This window comes from Rana temporaria, chromosome 4 (genome assembly GCF_905171775.1).
Source record: "Rana temporaria chromosome 4, aRanTem1.1, whole genome shotgun sequence".
NCBI classification, from domain to species: domain Eukaryota; kingdom Metazoa; phylum Chordata; class Amphibia; order Anura; family Ranidae; genus Rana; species Rana temporaria.
This window is the reverse complement of record NC_053492.1, coordinates 90,822,502-90,834,948: the sequence shown is the minus strand read 5'-3', so window position 1 is coordinate 90,834,948 and position 12,447 is coordinate 90,822,502. Positions and strand designations below refer to the sequence as shown.

The 12,447-nt window shown below is 43.7% G+C and overlaps 1 non-coding gene across 1 annotated transcript; it reads left to right on the top strand.

Moving 5' to 3' along the window:
- The first annotated feature begins 438 nt into the window (after positions 1-438).
- LOC120938372 lies at positions 439-556 on the top strand. The gene has a single exon (XR_005749000.1). It is a non-coding gene; the product is annotated as a U5 spliceosomal RNA (small nuclear RNA).
- Positions 557-12,447: the final 11,891 nt, after the last annotated feature.

Sequence of the window (12,447 nt, the reverse complement as noted above, 5' to 3'; positions counted from 1 at the left end):
GTGTGTGCACATTTTTTTCTGCACCAGGTGGAGTTTTTGGTGTGTTCACACGCCATAGGCTTTTTAAAAAAAAAAGATGTTGCTGCACATGGAGGAAGACCAACCACGAGTTTTGGTGAATTTTTTGATGCCTGGCTAATGCTGGGCTTCCGTAGTGAAAAATAGCTTGAGTTCCTTTGATTTGGAAAGGCACACAGACGGCATTAATGTTGTTGTTGGTGGTGGTGGTAAATGCGGCCTAGAAAATGATTTGATGGTCTTGATCCACCTACGCATATATTTGCCACCAATTCCATGGCCATGCGCCTTATATTGTTCTGATGAAGCTGATTGTTACGCATGCCTGCTTATTCCTGCCCCCATGTAGCTGCGCAGATATGCAAATTAGGCTGTCTTGTAGTCTCCATGAGCTGAACAGCATCTGTGTTCTGCCGGGTTATACTCTAGTTTCTTTTTAAAATGATCAAATCTTTTGACTTTTGCTAAAAATACTTCTGTGGAGAAGACCAACCATGAGTTTTGGTGATTTTTTTTGATGCCTGGCTAATGCTAGGCTTCCTTGGTGAAAAATAGTTTGAGTTCCTTTGATGTGGAAAGGCACGCATCTGGTCTCCAGATACATCGCCGTAATTTCAAATCTGCGCCGGTGTATCGTTACGCCGATCCTCAAAGGCAGATACGCTCAAAAAATAGGCTTCCTCCTCCGACGTAACTTGAATGCGGCGCCGTATAATTGTGTGCAATATTACGTTGGCTGCTAGGGGCGCTTCCGTTGTTTTCGGCGTAGAAAATGCAAATTACCTACGCCGATTCACAAACGTACGTACGGCCGGCGCAATTTATTTACGCCGTTTACGTTAGGCTTTTTCGGCGTAAGGTTGTTCTTGCTATTAGGAGGCGCAGCCAATGTTAACTATGGACATCGTTCCCGCTTCTAAATTTAAATTTTTTACGTTGTTTGCTTAAGTCGTTCGCGAATAGGGCTGGACGTAATTTACGTTTGCGTCAAAACCAATACGTCGTTGCGGCGTACTTGGGAGCAATGCACACTGGGATATGTACACGGACGGCGCATGCGCCGCCCGTACAAAACTTCAATCACGTCAGGTCATCATAGATTTACATAAAACACGCCCCCCTTCCACATTTGAATTACGCGCGCTTACGCCGGCCCCATTTACGCTACGCCGCCGCAACTTACGGAGCAAGTGCTGCTTTGTGAATACTGCACTTGCTCCTGTAAGTTACGGCGGCGTAGCGTAAATACGATACGCTGCGCCGCCGTAAAATCAAGCACAGGTACGTGAATCTAGCCCAATGTGTTCTCTCTCCTCCTCTTTTCATTGGAGAGGAGTCAAGAAGAGGGAGTCAAGGAGAGGGAGAACAGATATAGCACTGGTTGTCTTGTTAGGAAAGCTAAAAACCAAGTGGTGACATCACAGAGTTGAAGTTTCTCTATATTTCTACTCTACAAAGAGGTAAAAAAAGGAAAAAACATGTTTCTTTATGATGGGCATATTAGGAGGAATGTTTCTATGCAGTCTATATTTAGAGATCAGCTTTAAACAGCAAATCTTGGTGGGAGAAGCCTGGTGGGACCATATCTTCAACTGAAACTTCACCATGGCAACTTTTTTGTCCATATTGCTAGATGATATACTGTATCCACCACTGACTCAATGCACAATGTGTGTAAGCAAAAGTAAGCCTAAAAACTCCATCTCCTGTCATATGCAGACTAGCTGCCAACCAATGCCTTTTTATATTACAGTAAGCCCATTCTCCCTACCATGATCTTACCAGCTGGCTCACATTCCTAATCAACACCCTATACTGATGTGTGGACTAGGGCCGACTGGAGTTATTTTGGCGGAAAAAAATAATGATTTTGCCGTGAATATATAGAATATACAGATTTTGCCTTTGCTTTGTGGAATCTTAAAACTGTACTTATTGAACAGCTTAGATAAAATTTCCTTAAAAAAAATACATAGTTTTCTTTATTTATTTTGATAGTATGTCGTCTTTTCTTTTTTGTGTATTTGATTTTAATGTGTGTACTGTTACTTTAACTTCTTGGAGCATGGGCCATTGTAAAAGGACGGCCACTAGTTGGCTCTTCAGGCTTGGGAGGCGGTCTATTGATGGCCTCGACTCCTCCGGCCATTGGGGGGTGGGGGCGCGCGCCCGCCACGTCCCTGAGATGCTGATGCATGTGCCTGGAGGGCGTGATGTCCGCCAGGTACCCGCGATCGGCCGTTACACAGCCAAGGACATAGATCTGTGTGTGTAAACACAAAGATCCATGCTCTGTCAGGGAGAGGAGACCAATGGTGTGTCCCTTGTATATAGGGACACAGATCGGTCACCTTCCCCAGTCAGTCGCCTCCCCCCACAGTAAGAATCACTCCTAGGGAACACATTTAACCCCTTACTCGCCCCTAGTATTAACCCCTTCCCTGCCAGTCACATTTATACAGTAACAGTGCATTTTTATAGCACTGTTTGCTGTATAAATGTGAATGGTCCCAAAAATGTGTCAAAAGTGTCCGATGTGTCTGTCATAATATTGCAGTCCTGACAAATATCGCAGATAACCGCCATTACAAGTAAAAATTATAAAAATAATTTTCATAATTCTACCCCCTATTTTGTAGGCGCCATAACTTTTGCGCAAACCAATCACTATACGCTTATTGCGATTTTGTTTTACCAAAAATATGTAGAAGAAAACGTATCGGCCTAAACTGAGAAAAAAAAAGACTTTTTTTGTTTTTTTTAAATGAGATATTTATTATAACAAAAAGTAAAAAATATTGTGTTTTTTTTCAAAATTGTCGCCCTTTTTTTGCTTATAGTGCAAAAAATAAAAACCGCAGAGGTGATCAAATACCATCAAAAGAAAGCTCTATTTGTGGGGGGAAAAACGTCAATTTTGTTTGGGAGCAACATCGCACGATCGCGCAATTTTCATTCAAAGGGTGACAGTGCCGAAAGCTGAAATTTTTCCTGGGCAGGAAGGGGGTATATGTGCCCAGCAAGCAAGTGGTTAAAACTGCTTTCACACTGAAAGTTAGCTCTGCATGTTTTAGTGGTGCTTTAGGCTCCGTTCACATCTCTGTGTATGGGCCACAATCGCGGTAAAAACTTGCAAATAGAATCGTGGGATGTCCCTCAGACAAAAGAAGCTCCTGTATTTCTTTTGGGTGACAGGCATCCCACGATTTTGCACGCACATTTTTACTACGATTGTCGCCCAACGAATTGTGGGAAAATCGCGCTGCATTTGGGGTGCTATTGGAAATGATGAGCAATGAATCGGGAATGCATGGGCGTCCAGCCATTTTTGGAATCGCTGGCAGAATGACGGAAAAACCGCTTGCGATTTGGAACATGGAGATGTTAATTGAGCCTTAGTGTTGTTTTAGGCTGAGCTTTTGCTAGCGGGGTGCTTTTTACCCCCTTTAAAAAGGATAAAAATTCCAATTTTGCAGCTCTTTAAATGCGCTTTTGCGGCGCTTTGAAAGTGCTGCCCATTCATTCCAATGGGCAGGGCGTTTTGAGAGCACTAAATTCAGCACTCCCAACCCACACCAAAAATGCTGCTTGCAGGACTTTTTGGAACGTCCTGCAAGCGCACCGCCCAGGTGGGAGGCGGTTTTCAGGTTCTTAGCAGAGGCTATTTCCAAGGCAAAAGCAAATAAAAGCTGGTCTAAATGTTTTATTTTCCTTTTTTCACTGTCTGCTTCTGCCTTGTAAAGTATTCTAGCTAGGGTGGGTGTTAAAGCCAAAAGGGGAAAAGGGGGTTGGGTTGGAATGCAAGCCTTTTAGGTGTGATGGTCAGGTGTCCATAAACTTGACCATATCATGTAATTATAAGAGGTACCTGAAATGTTGGCATGGAACAATAACAAAAGAAGATCCCGTACATTTAATTTTAATTATTTTTTAATTAGTCGCGGTGCATGTGTGTGGTGGGGGGTATTATGTATGGAGCTGAGAGCCACTTGTTATTAAATTCTATTTTAAAAAATGGTATTGATTAGATTCCCTTTTCTAGCTAACAAGCTGAGTGCTGGAGATTATTTTTTTACAGAACTCAAGGGAAAGGCCTTTTATTTGGTTTTGCACAAAAAAAAAAAAATACCCTGTAATAGCCCATAGAGCTACCCTCCATTCACAGAGGAATAATCATTCTAGAAATTGGATCTCGGAGGCAAATTGTGGGCCAAGCAAATTTTTCAAAGTTCAGTTATCTTCAGTCAATAGTGTTTTTCTCTGTACTAAGTGGAAAGGGCCAGGTTTATGTGACATTACTGAAGCAATCCTGCAATCTTTAGCTTCCTCTGCTGCGCTAAATGCATTAGCCTTCCTTTTACATAGTAGCAATATCCGAGGCTAAGAGCCCTCCGAAATGGCTGTAAACACTATTACAGCTTCCAAAAAATATTCCCCGCTCTATGCATCCTGATGCTAAGCCTAACTACAAAGAACAGGTGTGCCTATGAGCAAAATTGCTTCTTTTGTTTTTAACAAGACCTTCTACTTTTCTCTTCTACAGCCCTTGTCCATTAAAGGCAATTTAGCAGCATTGTCAGTGCTTTAAAGGGCAGATCAAACAATTCCTCCTCTCCCAGCTGTGCTGTCCCCAAATCATCCTGAGTGTCAACCACAGTGCTCTGCTAATGTATTCAGTTCCCAATATGACATTGCTTCTACTATGATTGGATACATTCTGTTCTTGTTATCTTGCACTTCTCTATGTCTTATAATGAGCGTATCATATGCTATCTTATAATCTCTATCAGATCTGACTATGAAAAAATGTAACCTGGCCAAATCATGTACTGGTGCTTAAAGCGGATGTCCGCTGAATTTTTTTTTATTAAAAGTCAGCAGCCACAAATACTGCAGCTGCTGACTTTTAATATCGGCACACTTACCTGTCCTGGAGTCAAGCGTCGTCCGCAGCAGAGGACTCTGCTACCCCCACCATCCTCGATGAGGGAACCAGGAAGTGATGTGCTCCAGCTTCACTGCCCGTTTACCTACAGCGCAGGCGCGACTTGCGATGCGCCTGCTGATTGGCTCCTGCTGTGCTCTGGGAGCCGAGTGTTCCCAGAGCACAACGGGGGGGGGGGGAGGTGACGTCCTGCCCGCAGACTGTGGCCGGAAGTGGGTGCAAATACCTGTATCACCAGGTATCTGCACCCCCCTCCCCCTGAAAGGTGTCAAATGTGACACCGGAGGGATCCGATCAGCGGGAGTTCCACTTTAGGGTGGAGCTCTGCTTTAAGGAATGTTTTTTTTTGCTTGTTTTTTTTTAAAGATTTTTTTTTTTAATAATCTCTAATTTCTAAGGGCTAACATTATTGTTTTACCTGTAGGTATTTTTATTAACTAAATAATTATTTAATATACAGTATCTCACAAAAGTGAGTACACCCCTCACATCTTTGTAAATATTTTATTCTATCTTTTCATGTGACAACACTGAAGAAAATACACTTTGCTACAATGTAAAGTAGTGAGTGTACAGCTTGTATAACAGTGTAAATTTGCTGTCCCCTCAAAATAAACTCAACACGCAGCCATTAATGTCTAAACCGCTGGCAACAAAGATGAAGTACACCCACACATGTCCAAATTGGGCCCAAAGTGTCAATATTTTCTGTGGCCACCATTTTTTTCCAGCACTGCCTTAACCCTCTCTGGCATGGAGTTCACCAGAGCTTCACACGTTGCCACTGGAGTCCTCATCCACTCCTCCACGACGACATCACAGAGCTGGTGGATGTTAGAGACCTTGTGATCTTTCACCTTCCGTAGGAGGATGCCCCACAGATGCTCAATAGGGTTTAGGTCTGGAGACATGCTTGGCCAGTCCATCACCTTTACCATCAGCTTCTTTAGCAAGGCAGTGGTCGTCTTGGAGGTGTGTTTGGGGTCGTTATCCTGTTGGAATAAAGCCCTGTGGCCCAGTCTCTGAAGGGAGGGGATCATGCTCTGATTCAGTATGTCACATTACATGTTGGCATTCATGGTTCCCTCAATGAACTGTAGCTCCCCAGTGCCGGCAGCACTCATGCAGCCCCCGACCATGACACTCCCACCGCCATTGCTTGACTAGGCAAGACACACTTGTCTTTGTACTCCTAACCTGGTTCGTGCCCAACACGCTTGACACCATCTGAACCAAATAAGTTTATCTTGGTCTCATCAGACCACAGGACATGGTTCCAGTAATCCATGTCCTTGTCTGCTTGTCTTCCGCAAACTGTTTGCAGGCTTTCTTGTGCATCATCTTTAGAAGAGGCTTCCTTCTGGGACGACAGTCATGCAGTCCAATTTTATGCAGTGTGCGGCATACGGTCTGAGCACTGACAGGCTGACCCACCCACCCCTTCAACCGCTGCAGCAATGCTGGCAGCACTCATATGTCTATTTCCCAAATACAACCTCTGGATATGACTCTGAGCACATGCACTCAACTTCTTCTTTTTTGTTAACATGATATCGCTTAAGTATAAAACAACTACACAGCTTACATTGATGACGGTAATAAAATTTGAAAACAAAAGAGTACTGTAAGATAAATCGTAAGTAATTTACACAAATACTTCACCTGTCCTAACCCAAACACAACCTACATTGTAAAACATGGATCCGGGTGAGGCACGGGAGGAGGACTAGCTTTAATAGTGCTACATATAGCCCATCTACAAAGAAAGGATTCTTATATACTCGTAATTTAAGATATTTGGTAGACACCTATACATTGTTTTTACAACATTGGTTGTGTGTAGGATAGGACACAGGTGAAGTATTTGTGTAAGTTACTTATAATTTACCATACAGTACTCTTTTCTTTTCGAATTTTATACTCATATAATAATCATTATCCCTGGTATCCCATTGTTTTTTGGAATCCCATCAAATACATGGGTTGAATGCATTTTTTTAAAGCATTGATACACATTAATGGCCCATTAGAAATGAATGATGAATAGTCACACTCCCAAAAAAGCATGGCCAATGTGCATGAGGAACACACAGTTATGCAGTGCACATTGCACTGCAAAAGCAGAGCGTGAACAGGGATTTAGCCAGGGTCTGCAAGGAAATAGCTTGACAGGAAAATTCAATGTAGAAAAGTAGATGTTCCAGAAAGGAAATTTGAAAACCAAACTTAAAGGGGTTGTAAAGGTTTGTTTTGTATTTTCTAAATAGGTTCCTTTAAGCTAGTGCATTGTTGGTTCACTTACCTTTTCCTTCCATTTCCCTTCTAAATGTTTTTTTTCTTTGTTTTCTTTGTCTGAATTTATCACTTCCTGTTCCTCCTCAGTAAGGTGTTCAGTAAGCTGTTCTAAATGACTTTCCACCGCTCGGATGATGGTGGAAAGCTTACTGAGGACAAACAGGAAGTGAGAAATTCAAACAAAGAAAAATAAACATTTAGAAGGGAAATCAAAAGAAAAGGTTAGTGAACCAACAATGCACTAGCTTAACCACTTCCATACCAGACACTTACGCACCTTCCCGCCCAAGCCAATTTTCAGCTTTCAGCACTGTTGCACTTTGAATGGCAATTGCGCGGTCATGCTACACTGTACCAAAACAAAATTGGCGTCCCTTTTTCCCCACAAATAGAGCTTTCTTTTGGTGGTATTTGATCACCTCTGCGATTTTTTTTTGCGCAACAACTAAAAAAAGACTGAAAATGTTGAAAAAAAAATACGAGTTTTTTTTTCTGTAAATTTTTTTGTAAATAAGTAAGTTTTCTCTTTCAATTACGGGCACTGATATGGCGGCACTGATGGGCACCGATGAGATGGCACTGATGGACATCGATGAGGTAGTACTGACGGGCACAGATGAGGTGGCACTGATTGACGGCGCTGGTATGCGGCACTGATGGGCACACATAGGCAGCACTGATGGGCACACATAGGCGGCATTGATGGGCATACATAGGCGGCACTGATGGGCACTCATGGGCGGCACTGATGGGCACTCATGGGCTGCACTGGGCACTTATAGGCGGCACAGATGGGCACTCATGGGCAGCACTTATGGGTGGCACTGATGGATACTTATGGGTGGCACAGATGGGCACTGATAGGTGGGCACTGGGCATGGATGGACACTGTGGGGTGGCACTGATGGACACTGTGGGGTGGCACTGATGGACACTGTGGGGTGGCACTGATGGACACTGTGGGGCGCACTGATTTACCCATGTCGCCAGTCAGTGCCAATTTGTGGGCACTGATTGGCATCTTTTTTAATGCTTTTTTTTTCCAGACTTGTTTTTTTTTTTTTTTTTGCTTGCCCTTCCCTGGTGGTCCAGTGTGGCGATCCAAGGTGGGGGGGGCTGCGCTGATAAACAATCAGCGCAAACCCCCCCTGTCAGAAGAGCCATCAACGGCTTTTCCTGTTTACATCGTGATCAGCCGTGGTCGGACACGGCTGATCACGTGGTAAAGAGCCTCCGTGAGAGACTCTTTACCTTGATTGGTGTTGCGGGGTGTCAGGCTGACACCCTGCAACAACGATCGCCGCGATGCGCGCCCGGGGGTGCGCAGCGGCTCAGAATCTTGAGGACGTCATATGACGTCCAGTCAGGATTCTACAACCACTTTGCCGACGTCAATATGTCATTGGCGGGCGGCAAGTGGTTAAAGGAACCTATTTAGAAAATAAAAGACGAACCTTTACAACCTCTTTAATGGCTCATTCTAGAATGGCCTGTTGGTCCCTGGCTTTGATACATATGATCAATGTCACAAAAGATGAATTCATCACATTGTTGATAGCATTTATCTGTTTAGATATAGCTGCTAATATTGGATTAGGGACTAGAAGTATTGATTTTCTACCTTGGCATACTTATGAGTACATATCCTAAAAAAAACATGAAGCACGAGTGTCAGAATTGCTTATTTCCGTACACTGTCTGGGAGAGAAGAAATGTATTTAATTAGATTAGAAAAGACAAAAAGATAACTAGCACTAACAGAAGAGGTCAGAAATGGCAGCATCCATATGTCTTTAATTTCATTTTCACCATAAATGTCCGCTTGCTGCGATCGTATGTTTTTAGCTACTTCGTCGAATCTTCATGTCTCTCTATGTCGAATCTTTTCTCTCTATGTTAACTCTTCTTCATGTCTCTATAATGTCGAATCTTTTCTCTCTATGTCGAATCTTTTCTCTTTATGTAGAATAATATTGGACTAATAGAGTTAAGGTTAGGCACATTCGACTGCAACGAAAACTAAAATAAAGCATTTGTTTATGTCGGATCTTTCGGTTTTCTGTGCTTTCGTTATCGTTTGTTAAAACGATAACGAAAATACCTGAAATTCGGACGAAAATGCATTTGGACGAAAACGAATGCACATGTCTACTACCCACCTCTATACACTCCGCACCTCTCACCTGCACATACTACCCACCTCTATACACTCCTCACTTCTCACCTGCACATACTACCCACCTCTATACACTCCGCACCTCTCACCTGCACATACTACCCACCTCTATACACTTCTCACTTCTCACCTGCACATACTAACCACCTCTATACACTCCTCACTTCTCACCTGCACATACTACCCACTTCCATACACTCCGCACTCCTCTCCTGCACATACTACACACCTCCTTACACTCTGCACTCCTCACCTGCATATACTGTACTACCCACCACCATACACTCCACACTCCTCTCCTGTACATACTACCCACCACTATACACTCCTCACCTGCACATACTACCCACCTCCATACACTCCACACTCCTCTCCTGCACATACTACCCACCTCAATACACTCTATACTCGTCTCCTACATGTACCACCCACTGCCATACACTCCGCACCCTCTCCTCTACATACTATCCACCTCAATATAATCCTCACTTCTCACCTGCACATACTACCCACCTCCATACACTCCGCACTCCTTTCCTGCACATACTACTAACCTCAATACACTCCACACTCCTCTCCTACACGTAGCACCCACTGCCATAAATTCCACACCCACACACTCCACACCCTCTCCTCCACATACTACCCACCTCATTTCATTATGCACTGTACATTTCCTATTTAACATTACCACATTCTGCACTATGTAAGTCATATCAAACCACATCCCATTTAAGCCACTCCCAATATGTAGTGCAATTTAAGTCACGCCCATATTTCACTGCAGCACTTTTTTTTTAAATCAATGACTAGGGCCCACTTTTGATCTTGCACACAGGCCCACTGATTTAATGATACACCCCTGCTCATAGCTGTTCATCTACAGTGGAATATCTAAGACACTACTGCCTCTGACCGCTAGTTATATAAGGTTTAGAAAGAGTTTTGAAGATTGCTCACTGTTCTCCTTATTGGATAGAAAGCTATACCTGAGGATGTGCATTGCAAGGATCCCCCTGCTTCTGCTTCTTCCATTCTGTGGATCTCTAATTTATGCACCTCTTTTGTGGCTTCTTTTTCATTCCTTTACCAGTCATCAGATCATCAATCGTTGGATGGTCAGCACTGACATGAGGAAGCAAAGCCCCTAACAAGACTCCTCCACACAAAGACAGTGCAGAACAATGCATGTTAAGCCAGTAATAGGGAAAAGCGCAACTCTAGGAAGACTATCAGCAATGCTGGTTCTTTGTCCCCAGCTTTCAGGTCCTCTTTATTGGACACTTCTGAATTTCAGTTTTTCAAACATGTTTACAAATCAGTCATTTCTGATACAGTAGCACTTTTTATTTCCACATGTAAATTTAATAACTGTGAGCAGGTGTTTCTCCGTTAGGTCGTAAAAAGTCAAAGGAAAGATTGCTATTTATGCATGTTGTGTTTCTTGTATGTTGATAGCAGAATAAATCTGTGCCTGAGGGAACCTTTGCTTTGTGCTTGTGATGAGATGATTAAACTGCCTAGAAGTATGCAGGGTGATGGCTTCTTCTCTACCGCCAGCAGAGATACTTACATGATCTGTACCGCAGACTGGTTCTTAAAGGAAAACAAAGCTTATTTATAGTTCCACCATCATTTGACCTCGTTATAACAAATCCTGCACTTACAAAATACTCAGTTTACTTGTAAATATACACTCATCGGCTACATTATTAGGTACACCTTGCTAGTACCAGGTTGGGCCCCTTTTGCCTTCATAACTGCCTTACTTCTTCATGACATAGATTCAACAAGGAGTGGTAAAACTTCCTCAGGAATTTAGGTCCATAGTGACATGATGATCACGCAGCTGCTGCCAGGGATGGACTGGCCATTGGGTATACAGGGAGTTTCCTGGTGGGCCGATGGCTCAGTGGGCCGGCTTCAGTGACAGCGGACCGCCGCCCCCCTCCGCTCCTCTGTCTTTCCCTTCCCACAGCGCTCACCTCTTCTCCCTGCCCATAGCACTCAACTGGGGGGGAACAAAGAAGCAGGGGGAGGACCAGAGGAGCAGGGGGTGAAATAATGTCTAGCTTCCCCACTGGTACTGCCTATAAGAGTACCAGTACCAGCCGTTTTACTCTAATGAAGTAAAATGGCTAGTGGCTAGTGAAGGGGAAGAGAAGGGTTGGGTGGCCGGGGGGGGGGTTGCGGGAGTTGTCTGGCCGCTGTGGGAGAGACCTGTCAAAGTGTCCCAGTCTGGATGAAGTCCAGGGCCAAATGTTTGTCCCAGTCCAGCCCTGGCTACTGCAGATTTTTCCGGTGCACATCCATGATGTTAATCTCTTTTTCCATCACATCCCAAAGGTGATCTATTGGATTTAGATCTGGTGACTGTGGAGGGCTGGAGGCCATTGGAGTGCTTTGAATTAATTGTCATGTTCAAGAAACCAGTTTGAGATGATTGAGCTTTGTGACCTGGTGCATTATCCTGCTGGAAGGAGCCATCAGAAGATGGGTACACTGTAGTCATAAAGGGATAGACATGGTCAGTAACAATACTCAGGTATGCCATAGCATTTAAACTATGCTCAGTAGGTACTAAAGGGCCCATAGTATGTCAAGAAAATATCCCCCCACACCATTACACCACCAGCCTGAACCATTGATACAAGAAAGGATGGATCCATGTTTTCTTGTTCTTGAGGCTGGGTTCACACTGGTACGACACAACAGCCATACAACTTTCATTCTACTTTGCTCTGCGACATCGGTCCGACATCGGTCCTACATCCATCCGTCTTTCATGAACAGGATACTACTTTGATCCGACTTTGTGATAGTCTGACTGGTTCTTTGACCAATCAAAACAATCCCAGTGCGAGATAAATTCCTTTTACTGCTGCTGTAATCACAATGTCGGATGTCACATGTCGGATGGTTAGGACAAGGCTCCTACTTTGATCCGACTTCAATGATATTCAATGGGCTGAAGTAGGATCAAAGTCGGACCAAAGTAGTGCAGGAACTTTTT